The sequence below is a fragment of the Nestor notabilis genome, unplaced genomic scaffold, assembly GCF_000696875.1.
Source record: "Nestor notabilis isolate BGI_N333 unplaced genomic scaffold, ASM69687v1 scaffold486, whole genome shotgun sequence".
NCBI classification, from domain to species: domain Eukaryota; kingdom Metazoa; phylum Chordata; class Aves; order Psittaciformes; family Psittacidae; genus Nestor; species Nestor notabilis.
Genome location: NW_009933147.1, coordinates 97484 through 110473, shown reverse-complemented (window position 1 = coordinate 110473; position 12990 = coordinate 97484). Strand labels below are relative to the sequence as shown.

At 38.9% G+C, this 12990-nt stretch overlaps 1 protein-coding gene across 1 annotated transcript in view; it reads left to right on the top strand.

Annotated features, from left to right (window-relative positions):
• LOC104407433 (neurexin-1) overlaps window positions 1–12990 on the top strand; it is a gene marked incomplete at its 3' end in the record, with an annotated part of 111760 nt that overhangs the window by 3893 nt on the left and 94877 nt on the right. The gene's annotated exons all lie outside the window — the stretch shown is intronic.

The following is a 12990-nucleotide window of genomic DNA, read 5'->3' as shown; positions in this document are numbered from 1 at the left end:
CCAATTATGTTTTCTCCATTTAGTTTTCCTGAGCAATTGCAATTCTTAGCTGTAGACACAAAAAATACATATTGCAAGGTCAGCAACAGTTTATGACTTAGCTAAACTGAAGAATAAACCGAGATAAGAACCATAAGTAGAAATGAATTTCAGGCAGAAGGGTAGTCTTCCCTGAGCTGCAGAAAAGAAATGAGAGCTGAGCAGTGCTGCGTAGTCAAGCTTTGCAGAGGAAGTAAAGCTTTCCTCTGCTCTGAACAGAATAGGCAGAGCATGTGCCCTCACTGACTTCCTAACTTTTAATCCCTGGCTGTGCCACAAATCATTAGACAAAACGTCTATTTAAGATATTTTTGTTAAGTACTAAATAGGCTGGAAATTCTGTATTTAAGGGTCTGTGTCAATTCTTCCTGCCATGGTTGTCATCAATGGAGTTGTCTAAACCCATCTGTAAAGAGGGAGAGGAATTTGGTCTAAGACTGTTCTGACTTTGAAACTCGCTGAAGTGTGTAGTGCTCAGAAGTTTGAGTTTCTTTAGATTCTGGCCGTGCCATGAACTTGCTGCTTATTCATTTTCAGTGGATCTATTCTGTAAATAAGGAGGGAGATCAGAGTTTTAGTCTATAAAGTAATGCTGAAGCATGAGGACCGAAGTCAGATTGCCAAGCAACCTCTCACTTGCGATTTCAGAACTTCTGTGTTCCAAAGTTGGCTTTTCAAGACAATGCAATAGAACAGTACTTCTAGAGCACTTTGTGATCTCAACATAGGAAAAAACCACCATCCAGCATAACAGTGCCTTAAATATTACTTTCAGGTAGTTGTTCGTGTAAATGAGTTGAAGTTCATGCACACGTAGAACTGAAAATAACTCCTGATTCTTTCCAAACAAAAGACAAATACAACACGAATATACTAATGTAGGTTGACATGAGTATTAATTTTTCATTGCATGAAGGTGGTGTTTGAAAAAATCTTCCTATTCAAGAGACCATGAATATACTGCAGGAGCACTGCTGACTGGGCTATAATTTTTTGTCAGTGGTGATATGTTATCACTAATGTAACAGAAAAGTCAATTACTAACATCTGGATATTAGCAACAATGGCTTCCCCAAAGGGCAGTCAGGCATTGGAATAGGCTGCCCAGGGCAGTGGTGGAATCGCCGTCCCTGAAAGTGTTCACAAACCGTGTAGATGAGGCCCTGAGTTGACACAGTTTAGTGGTGGCCTTGGCAGTGCTGGGGGAAGGGTTGGGCTTGATCGTCTTTTCCAAACTCATTGATCCTGTGTTTCTATCTTGTGATAATGCAGGGCTATAAAGGACATTATACTTCTTTTGTTTATTCAGTTTGAGTAGCTAGCTCACATCACAATGATCAGTCTTTGATTATTCAGGAGCAATAGTGTGTTTGTTACAAACCACTTCTGGGGTTCTTAGACTGGTCAGGCATGAAAATCTTTCATGAAGGTGGAAAAAGTGACTTCTTGTATCCTACCATAGAATAGTTTGGGTTGGAAGGGACCTTAAAGCCCATCTAGTTCCAACCCCCTGCCACGGGCAGGAACACCTTCTGCTAGAGCAGGTTGCTCCAAGCCCCTGTGTCCAACCTGGCCTTGAACATGCCAGGGATGGGGCAGCCACAGCTTCTCTGGGCACCCTGTGCCAGCGTCTCACCACCCTCACAGGGAAGAATTTCTTCCTGATGTCTCATCTCAATCTCCCCTCTGTCAGGTTAAAGCCATTCCCCCTTGGTTTATCACATGTCCTTGTCAAAATCCCCTCTCCAGATTTCTTGTAGGGTCTGTATGCTTAGCTTGCTGTTAAAATCCAAGTTTTAAATCGTGGAATACCTGTAGTTAAAGATTTCTGAATTTCTTTATGTTGGAAGTTGCCAAACTGTTTTCATTATCCTCTTCATTGTAGGCTTTGCTTTTACTGAGAGAGCTTTCAAAAAGTATTCATCTTCAGTGGCTGGTGTTTGTTTTTAAGGCTTATAATGTGGTCAAAGGATTATAAGAAAAGCTTTAGGAGCCTGAATATTAGTGCCATGTCTACTCTACCTAAACCTCTCAAATGTCTAGATATAACAGGCTACGGTTTGAACACTGATGCTAATGTGTTTGCACTATGATTTGTTTGCTATGTCTGTTTTTGCCAGAGGAGCAGATGTAGAATATATTTGTCTGATAGCTGAGATAATGTTGAAGCTGGAACTGTCGCAACATCCTTTCTGACAGTAACATTTGCTATAAGTGGTGCTGATTTTGCATTTAGAAAAACTTGTGGATTTACTTTCCTTGACTTCATCAAAGGTTTGTTGGTTTTTTTTGAGTTGAAATGACTTGTGCTAAATCTGTACAATGAATCTCAATAGGCAGGAGATGAAGGATTACCAAGTACAGTTTCAAAGAAGAATTTTTGGTAGAGTCTTTTCTACACAGTCGCTTAGGAATGTGAGACGACCGAGAATAAAATAATAAACTGCAGCTTCATAAAGATAGCTGAAATCTGAGAATTCATTAACCTGGTTTGGATTTTGACAGTGTTCACTATGAAAATCAGACAAAAGCAAAATTGCTCTGCCTTACCCAAACACTGTTCTTGTCTTCAGTTTTCTCTTAAATTCCAAACTTAATTTACTCATTCTTGAGGCCTGCTATCAAAAAGCATCCTTTGGATTTCTCCTAGTAGGAAATTCTTTCATCCTGTGTATGTTCTAGATGTCTTGCTTTTTTCCTTCTTTTTTAAACAAATTTTGGTGTTAATTGATTCCAAAAAGAAAGTGTATTTAACATTGAAATCCCAGCATGTTCGACTTGTTCCTTATACCCTCAGGATGCTGTTCGTTGGTGAAACAACCCCAGTGCTCCTTCAGGTACTTTAAACTCAGTAGCCCAGACCTTTTTTCCACACTCAAACAGCCTCAAATGTTTGTTGCTATATTAAAAATATTAAATGTATTCGATATATGATTTAATTGCAAATACAGGGGGAAAAAACCCAACCCCCTAAGGAGCCATGCCTTCCTGAACTAGTGTGATGTTGAAAAGTTGGTCTAATGATTTATTAAATACTGGGTGCAAGATGTCAACTGATTTCAGTAGCTACGAGTAGTGTGAAACAAAATGGCACTGCAGGAACAAGACTTGTACAAAGAGTGCTAAGAGAATATGCCCCAAACTGAATCTGTTTATCATTATTTTTGGCCTTCCACTTGCCTACTTGATGCTCAGGAAGTGGTGCCCAACTAAATTCACTGTAAAAGCTGTTTTCCAGCTCATTGCTAAATAAAACTAAATAAAGCCCCAGTCATGCAGACTTGCATATATTTAGCGTTACTTCTAGCATAAAATATTTACAGGCTAATGTCAAAAATTCAATGTTGAATTTTAAATTGCTGTTATTCTAAATAAGCTAATGTTTGAACTTGCAGAATTAATGTTAGAAAAACCAAACCAAAATCCCACCCTCACCCCCCAGCAAAAATAAAACCAGCAGCAAGTGTAGACATGTTTTGACTATAAATGTTTGTACATCACATTGCTGAATTGTCTGGAACTTTGTTAAGCTACTTGCTCTCATACTACAAACTGGCCTAACATATCACTTGAAAATGGGGTCTTTGAGTTAAGTAGGCAAAAGGTTTGTGTTAAGTAGGATGTACTCTGTAGTACTCAGAACAGATAATCACAAACAGATTGCATTAAACTTTATCTCCCATATGTCCAGGTTTGGGGTTTTGGTGGGTTTTTTCCCCCCGATGTAGAATATATGCTTGGATAGCAGTAGATGTTTTTGTACACCTGCCTGAGAATGTATCATGTATGTTCTGTGCAATCTGGTCCTGAAGTTTGGGGGTGAGTCTGAGACAGCTTGGCCAGCTGTGTTATCTGTGGAGTAAATCAGTGCTCAGTTGCATTGATTTCATGGTGTATTCATAGGTTGTGTTGGTTCATTGAGCCAAGGCAGAAACAATTTATGGTTCTACCAAAACTACCAAATGTTTTGGTTATAAACCATCAATATCACAGTCTCCCAAACTCTGCCACCTCTAACAAAGTTGTAGATGTATCACTGCAAAGATTATAGTGGTAACAGCAGCCTTGTGACCATTTTGGGAGCTCCCAAAGGTAATTCTTTTCCTTTGTCTCCTCACCCTGTTGAGTATCTGTAACTTCATTTTCAGTTCAGAACATCAGAGTACGACTACAGTAGGAAATTTGGGATTAAGCACTAGGTGGATACACAGTAAAGAGAAGTACAGTAAATACAGAACAGGTAGTGATGAGCCAGTTTGGAGCATGCAGTAGAAAGGTGGAAGAATTCAAATTTAGGAGGCTGCAGTGGGTTTGTAAGAGATGTATAGTTATAGCTGAACTTGAAGAGTTAAGATTTGCCCTTGTGGGTAAGAAGAGCAGGTGGGTGGATTTTTTTGGGGATGGCTTTCGTCTGGAAAACAGAAGGGTCCTCCCAGGAAAATTGATTTATCTAGCAGTAATACCATCAGAAAGTGAGGCCTGAGCACATGATGTTTGAGAATCTGAAATCTGTAACAGTAGAGTCCAATCCTCTTTCTTGTCTGTACCTAGTATGCAAGGCTTTTCTTTTTTTTCATTGTGGTGATGAATATATTTTTAAATGAAATTCTGTTCATTTACTTAAACATCTTAAAAATAGCAGTAGCTTTCATCCTGTCTTGTAAAGAATTTCCTTTAGTCCTGCAATGTCTAATACTGCTGTCACTTTCATATGCAAGATATCCGAACTTTTGTCTTAGTTTACTTCATTTTGTCACTACATGGATAATTAATGAATGATTAAAACCTATCTTGCTCTAGTTTCCTCTGTAAATGGAAACTCTGACGTTTAATAGTGTGAGTCGTTTCAATATGATACAGTTTTAGATATGGTATGACCAACAATACAGTTTTCTGATAACATCTTTTCTGAAATAAAATCTTGGCTATCCTAGGTCTGTTCTGTGGGGGTTATTAGTTTGGGTTTTTTTAGATCTAGTGCTCGATCTAGTGCTCCATTTAATAGAAGACACTTACTGAAAAGCAGTATTCTAAAGCATTTCAGGACTTGAATTATCCTTTTCCTAGCATGAGGAATGTAGCCTTTTTAAAGGATATTTCTGTTGTTTTTCACTTCCTTGGTCAAGAGCATACTGCTTACATGTGACAGTGTTGTAAACAATCTGCTAAATGCTGTTTTAATGAAGTTTGAATATGTGCAATTTAAGCATTTACTTCTTCATGTTAGCTGCACTGGGGATGGTTGCACAGAAACAAAAAAACTGTTTCTATGAGGAAGTTGGTATTGGTTCTCAGGGAAGTCTACTTTTTCCTGTGATCCATGCTGTCAAATGTTTTGAAGTCAAGGAAAATGGAAGCCTGTAGTGTTTGGCTTTGTTTCTTCAGCAGTGTAACAAGACTTAATGGTACAAAGCATTGACAGCATTGCAGTTTAAAATAAGTCTTTTGTCTGAGACTGGAAATAAGTTTTTAGAGAGGTGGTATTTCTACATGGAATAGTGCACCATTGCCAGAGTCACTTCACTGGCCCAGTAAAGATATATGAGACAGACCATAAATTCATCAGTGCAGAAAGATTGTCTTACAGAACCCAGCTATGGCTTTGGCATTATCAGAAGGTGACAGCAGTGGTGGCAAAATAAATGTGTTGCAGAGTGGGTGTTTTATTTCTGGATACAGGGAATTGGACCTAGTCTAAGAATAATTCTCTGTTTTCCATACTGCTGGGCAGAAACAGGGGAGATCAATGTGTGTGTCGATGTGAGAATTGATGAGAGGATTATGATAGAGATTAGAAATTTACACCTTTCAGGCCTCTCCCAGGTCCCATAAAGTGGCATGTGCATCTTCCACTAAAGAACTTGACTGATTCTGTTTTAAACACTATTTTCCCAAAACGTTTGTGATGTGACTTTGTGCAAGGAAGAGGAGAGCTCCTCTGTGAAAGGGGAGGATGTTTAAACAACCCATCTCTTTGCAAGAAAAGCAGCAATGTATTTTTAGTGGTGGTTTTGGATGTCCAAATTGGCTTTATTTAAATGTTTGCATTAAAGTTGAACAAAATACAGTGTGAGTTTAAGGAGCGATGAAATGGAGGAAGATGGTCAGGAGAACATCTAATCCCTACCAAAAAAATCAGCCCAATTTAATAAGATTACTGTAGCCTTTAAACATATCTCTGTTTCTTGCCCTCTTACATGTTGTAAATAATCTGTGATGCTAAATAACCTGTGATGCTCTGAGGGTTTGAGATGTTGCAAAGCTGCCATAAAACTCTTATGCTGTGTCTTCAAGGGTTTTAGATCAATGGATATCATAATCAACTAAACATTGGAAAAATCTCTTAAAAGTGTTAGTGTGATTAACTGAAAAGCTAACAGGCTAAGTTGCCTTGCTAACTAAATGTAGCTAAGGGTCACGAGTAAAATCTTTGCCAAATTTTAGGTATGTGTAGGTTTAGTGTAGTTGTGACACGTGTTCTTCCGTGACTGCTGGTAGAGTAGTAGGTGATCCCAATATTATATGGCATTATTAAAACGTGTGTGCGAAGGTTTATTAAATAATTTGAATCTAAAAGATCAGGGCTCGTGGTTATCTTTTTTAGTGAACCATCTTACTGTCTGGTTTAAAGTTAATTACTATCTGTATTATGTATTAGCTTAAAACAGCATTTTCCATTAGGAGACACTTAAGATTCAGCTAGACAAGGTGCTGGGACATAGTCTAGGTCATGCTTTGCCTAGGAAGGTTGGACCAGATGATCCTTGAGGTCCCTTCCAAACTGGGATTGTAGGATTCTGATTGTATTTGGTTGTGTGGGAAGTGAAGTCCTGATCCAGTGAAGCGCTGTAAGCTGGAACGCTTGTGCCGACCTAACACTCAAACTGATCTTATTAAAGTTGCTTATCACCAGTCAGAATAAAAAGGTTTGACCTTCCAGAGATCTTAGGAGAGCAAAGCCTGAGTCTAAATGGTATATTGTGTTGGTTAGATCAAGATATGTCTCAAAAGACATTCAGCGGCTCTCATCACCTCTTGGACTTCCCAACCCATTTCACCAGCTACTTAGGAATGGGTAAATAGAGGACAGCCTCTGTAGAAAGTGCCCTAACTGGGAGTGAACTTGTGGATTTGGAACCATGTCAGGACACAGTGAGCGTTCTGCCAGTGAATGTTCACATCTCTGTTTTTCCTGAATGACTGTAACTTGCGTGTCACTGCTGTGTTTCGTTATCCTGTATATGTATGTATTGAAGCAACCTATTCTGGATCCCTCTAGAATACGGCTCTTGATGCAGATTAGTGGATTTTTGTTTGATGGAAGGATTTTTGGGCAGTAAGCTGAACAGAAATTGATCTTTTTCAAAAACAGTGGAAAGTTCTGACTGGAACAGGACATTTTAAGAAGCAGTTTTTAACTAGAAAAAGTTGAAATAATTTGAAATTGTTGAGTGGAATACCTTTAAAACAATATAAAACTCACCATTCTCATTGGCTAAAACCATTAACTTTTAAAGGGTCGATGCAGCTACTTCTCTTGAGGAAAAAATCTTCTTTTATAGTAATACTTAAAGAGCAGTGAAGTTGCATGTTTTCAAATGAGAATGTAAGCATTATTTGCTGTAATTTTCTAACTTTCTCTGATTTTTTTCTAAGGAACTTGGTGGTTATTTTCAGTTTGGTACTTGTTTTTATGATTTTTAGGGTTCTTCTCTGCCTTCTACTCTGAAAACAGTCTCTGCTTCTTAAGAAAACTCAGGCTTGAATTTGAATGCAAATTGGATATCATCAGCTCTCTGCAGCTGTTCTAATTCTGACATTCTCCATCTGCCTTCACAATGATGATGTCTGTGTCTGTACTGCCTTGCCTTGGTATAAGACTTCTTTTTGTTTTTATTAATGACTAATCTTGCTTCTTTTTTCCATGCAATCTTCAACTCACTGATTTCTCGCTTTATCTTTCCACTCTCATAGTTACTTTGCATATGAAAAATAAGTAGTCTCCAGACAGACGTGATGCCTAAATCTCAGTATTTACTATCTGTTGCAAGTTGACTTCTAGGAAATGTCTGGCAAACTTCTGCCTAGACATCTGTGGGATCAGAGTCTTCTCCTGAGTGACTTGAGACAGCAGAATTGAGGAGTAGCAGATTAATAACTACTTCTGTTGCTAAGACAAGCAGAGAAGATCGTGTAAGGAACCATTTCAACGTTCAAGGGAAGAAAAACAGATAAAATGTGAAGATGTGCTAACACTGTGATGGAGACATCTCTGTGAAGATACTACTTCAACTAGTGACTTCATTACTGCAGGTCAAGGGGATTCAGTTCATGTAATATGAACATAATTTTGAGAAAATAGTCACTGGCATAGAGATTGAAGAAAAAATGCAATTTCTAGTGAGAAGACAGGCACGAAACTGTATTTTGGGGTTGGAAAATGTGTGTACTTCATCTGGAGAAGCTATATGAAGTAACTATGAAAGTGGAAGGATCCATTTCTCAATTCATTTTTTTGGAAAGGTCATGTTTTGGCATGATGCCTCTTCTGCAGTTTGTGTGCATAGAATGACAACGTGATTTGAAATACAATTTTGCCAAAGAACATTCTGTATTTTATGAGTTATTACATGGCAATTTTAAAGACTTCTTATTCATAAATGTGTTTTTTAAAATACGTTATCTTGATTGCATGAGCATTATCTGAAAGAAGAACAACCACCAAGAAATAGTAGGAAAAAATAAGGAATGCTAGTAGGGAAAAATCTTTTCTTTTAACAGTCATTATGACTAGTTCTGTGAGCTGTGAAAGGCCTGTGTCAGTCATTTATCAAAGCAGATGTGCATCTTTGATCTCTGCTTTCTGATAGTCTTTTAGGTACAGATGATATAAGTCATAAAATCATAGAATCGTGAATGGTTTGGGTTGGAAGGGACTTTAAAGCTCATCCAGTTCCAACCCCCTGCCACAGGCAGGGACACCTTCCACTAGAGCAGGTTGCTCCAAGCCCCTGTGTCCAGCCCGGCTTTGAACACTGCCAGGCATGGGGCAGCCACAGCTTCTCTGGGCACCCTGTGCCAGCGCCTCAGCACCCTCACAGGGAAGAACTTCTTCCTAATGTCTCATCTCAATCTTCCCTCTGTCAGGTTAAAGCCATTCCCCCTTGTCCTGTCCCTACAGGCCCTTGTCAAAAGCCCCTCTCCAGATTTCTTGTCAGCTCTTCTAGGCACTGGAAGCTGCTCTAAGGTCTCCCCAGAGCCTTTTTTTCTCCAGGCTGAACCAGCCCAGCTCTCTCAGCCTGTCTCTAGAGCAGAGGTGCTCCAGCCCTCGGAGCATCAAAGATGTTCCACGTTTATTATGTATGTCATCCCACTAGAAAACAGTGCACCTATTGGCATTATGTGGAGGCTGAGGAAGACTGGAAATGGACTCGGTTTTTTATGTTCTTGTGCAGCATTCCATCATGCTTAGAAGAATCACTTGGGTGACCATGTTTAAAATCTCTGCATTAATATGGAACAATAAATGGGACATGGATCCACTTCTGTTTGTTACAAGGAAAAGTTAAATAAAGCTAGCTACTAAAGGTTCAATGTCATTAAATCAAAGTTAATATTTAAAAGCATTTATTTAAAATACAACGTAGGAAGGAGCAATCTGTACAGATGAGAAAAGAAATGACTGTTTTAAGCAGTCCATCGAAACACTACGCTTTGACAACTTGGAGACTTTATTAACAACCAGCATGTAAGGGCTTGCGAAGTTGCAAGATTTAAAGCTTAGTTCAAGGGATGTGTGGTACTTTACATTTGTATTAACCTCAGTGACCTACCCAGCCATCTTGTCTTTAATCCTTCTCCACTCCCAGCACTAGGAAAATGCTGGCTGCCCCTTGAATTCATGGATGATATTTACAGCTATGGCCTTAACCATATGCTAATGTGTCCTGTAAATTCTCTGCTTGTAAACAGAGCTGTGTGCAGGCATCTTTGTGCCTTTAGTTTTATAGGTTCAGTTTTGTAAATTAAGTTTTATACCTTGGCCTGCAAAGCTTTCTCTTGTGAGTAGAGTTAATTTTGCTTGCCTTCCCCCCAAATTCTTCATAACTTTAGCTTTTTCTACAAGACTATTTCTGCTTATGAATGATTTCCATTGATTTAATGTCATTTACTGGTACAGTCCAAACCTGGAATTGCACTTTTTCCCTTTATCAGATTTTATCATAACACTGAGTGTGTCAAAATCGAAAGGGAATCACGGAGTTTGTGTTCTAATGATCTTAGGAAAGTTCCAGCCCAGTCTTTGCCACTGTGTTACGCTCAAAGTATCCTGGCAAAAGAATAAATGTATCTATATAGATTTATAATACAGTGATTGATTATAGAAATCTCCTTATTTATAAACAATATGTACTTCAAACAGAGGAGCTGAGAAGAGGGCCTGAATTAAAACTTTGAATACACGCTACAAAACATTGTGTTGTTAGTGGAGCATGGATTTTAGTGTGTTAAAAGTTCTGTTGTAATTGCTGTTTATCATGTTTTCATTTTCTTGATTTCTGTTTCATTTCAGTGAAACAGAGATGCTAATTTAGAAGAACCGTTGGGCTTCTACATAAAACACTGGAGTTCTACTTTGTAGGCTTACCCTAAGTTTTGCTAACTTGTAGTCAAAACCAACTGAGGAGTTCAAGTATCTAAACAAAACTTCACAAGCATTTGAGAGAGGAAGTGATTCTTCTATTTTTCCTTTGGTAGCAAACTGTCTAAGTAAATTATTTTATCAGGTCACACTTTTACTCTCATAGATGTAATTCATTCACTCACTCTCATCAACTTATTCATCAAAACATTTAAGTGGTCTGGTCTGGACTTCTGGTGTTCAATGTGAAGCCAAAGGAATTCTGGTTGTGTAGTACTGATGACATCTCTTGGGCTCCCTTTGCTGGCACACTAGTCTTTGGACTGATTCTTTGTACGTAAGTCAGGAGTTGTTATGATGGTATGGTGTGTCACTCTGATTTTTGTTACTTCAGTCTCTGTAGCAGTTAAGCAGCAGGCAGCAGCCCCTACCTGTTTAGTGTTTGAACGCTATGTGTACAATGTGTCTCTCCTTGTTTGGCTAGCAGGAAAATGACTGGCACGTGTGATACGCCATCCTCTTGTTCTTAAATTGGAGTCTTCTGCTGAAGGGCTGTTTGTGTTGTGCTCCCCTTGGAGCACAAGCATTCTGCTCTTGACAGAAACAGCTTTTTGTCAATTTTGTAGCTGGGAATGATGTTCTGGGAGTAGTTTCCCAGAGACAGTGTTACTTGATAACCAGGCAGGTTGTTCTACCTTGTCTGGTAGTTCGGTTGTTGCTTTCTCAAACACTCCCATCTCTGGCAGTGTTCGAGGCCAGACTGGAATGAAATACAAATGAAAGTGGGTTGGAAGGGACCTTAAAGCTCACCCAGTTCCAACCCCCTGCCATGGGCAGGGACACCTTCCACTAGAGCAGGTTGCTCCAAGCCCCTGTGTCCAACCTGGCCTTGAACACTGCCAGGGATGGGGCAGCCACAGCTTCTCTGGGCACCCTGTGCCAGCACCTCAGCACCCTCACAGGGAAGAACTTCCTAATGTCTCATCTAAATCTCCTCTCTTTCCTTTTAAAGCCATTCCCCCTAAATTCTGTAACTAAGAAGGGAGGACCAGCTATGATATTCTTAAATGGTCACTATTTCAGCATTTTTAGATCTTGTAGTCTGAAGCCCAGCACTTGTGTGTGTCACACTGAGATTGTGCCTGTTGGAACAGGTGAAATTATTTACAATGGATTTTTTTATGATGTGCTGTTTTATTTAATGTGAGTAAGAGCAGCAGCCTTCTGAACTGATATTGATTGAGAACAGGGTGATTTTTCTGAATGAGCAATGTGTTTCTAGCATCCTTTTCCCTGTCTGCTGAAAGGTGTTAAAGGGTGAAGGAGTACTATAGGAGAAGAATAAAACACATTTGTGGATGATAGGTTCCATATATTGAAGTAATGAAACCGATTTCGGTTTGAATCTTGAACTGAAGAGGTTTTCAGCTGACTTCTTTCCCTCTCATACCAATTTTCTCTCTGTGAACCTATTGAATAAGTACTGAAGAAAGTTTTCAGACTGTAAAGAAGGATTTTGTTCCTCTTTGGGTCTTTTTTCTTGCGTTTTATGGATTGTTTTTTAAGCTGTGAAAGGTTTCTTTCAGGCTTCTGCTGTTAAATATTGAATACTACTCCAATGCATACAAAGCAAATCTGAGGGTTTGTCTGACTTCCCAGGATCAAAGCAACCTTTTTTCAACTGTTAAATGATTCTACATTCCTACAGATGTCACAGGAACAACTGACAGTTAGAATGAGAGCAGATTCCTGTGGAGTTCATGTCAAAATTTTAGTATGAGTGTTTAAAAATATTGCCTGTTACTATAGTATAGTTTTGAATGGACAGAACAGCACAGGTATGTATCCTCCTGAAGTATCATACTGTTTCCTGTATGTGCCTCCTGTTTATGTAGAAAATATCTAAAATCCTTTCCTGTTAATTTACTTTGTGATTTCTGTACTGTAATACTGTTCTTTTTCTTTTCTACTTAGCAGCTTAAGTAGGCTCACTGTGTTATAGTCTTTCTTTGTGAACAAGACAAAATTTGTCAGTAGTTTTCTATTAATATTTTAGAATAGCTGTTGGCTTCCTTGGGTATATTTGCTCTGTCTCTTCTTCCTCGCCCTTTTTCTGACACTTATCCATAGCTGTGATGGTCCAAAGATTTGACAAGAAGATTTTCCTGCCTGCACTCTTGACTTTCTGTATTGGTTTCTTGCTGCTTTGTATGGCGTCTTCATTTCTCACTTGTTTGAATTGACCCATTCGTTTTCTTCTGCTATTGCAACGTTTTCCACTGAAATACTTTGATTTGAAATACTTAAAA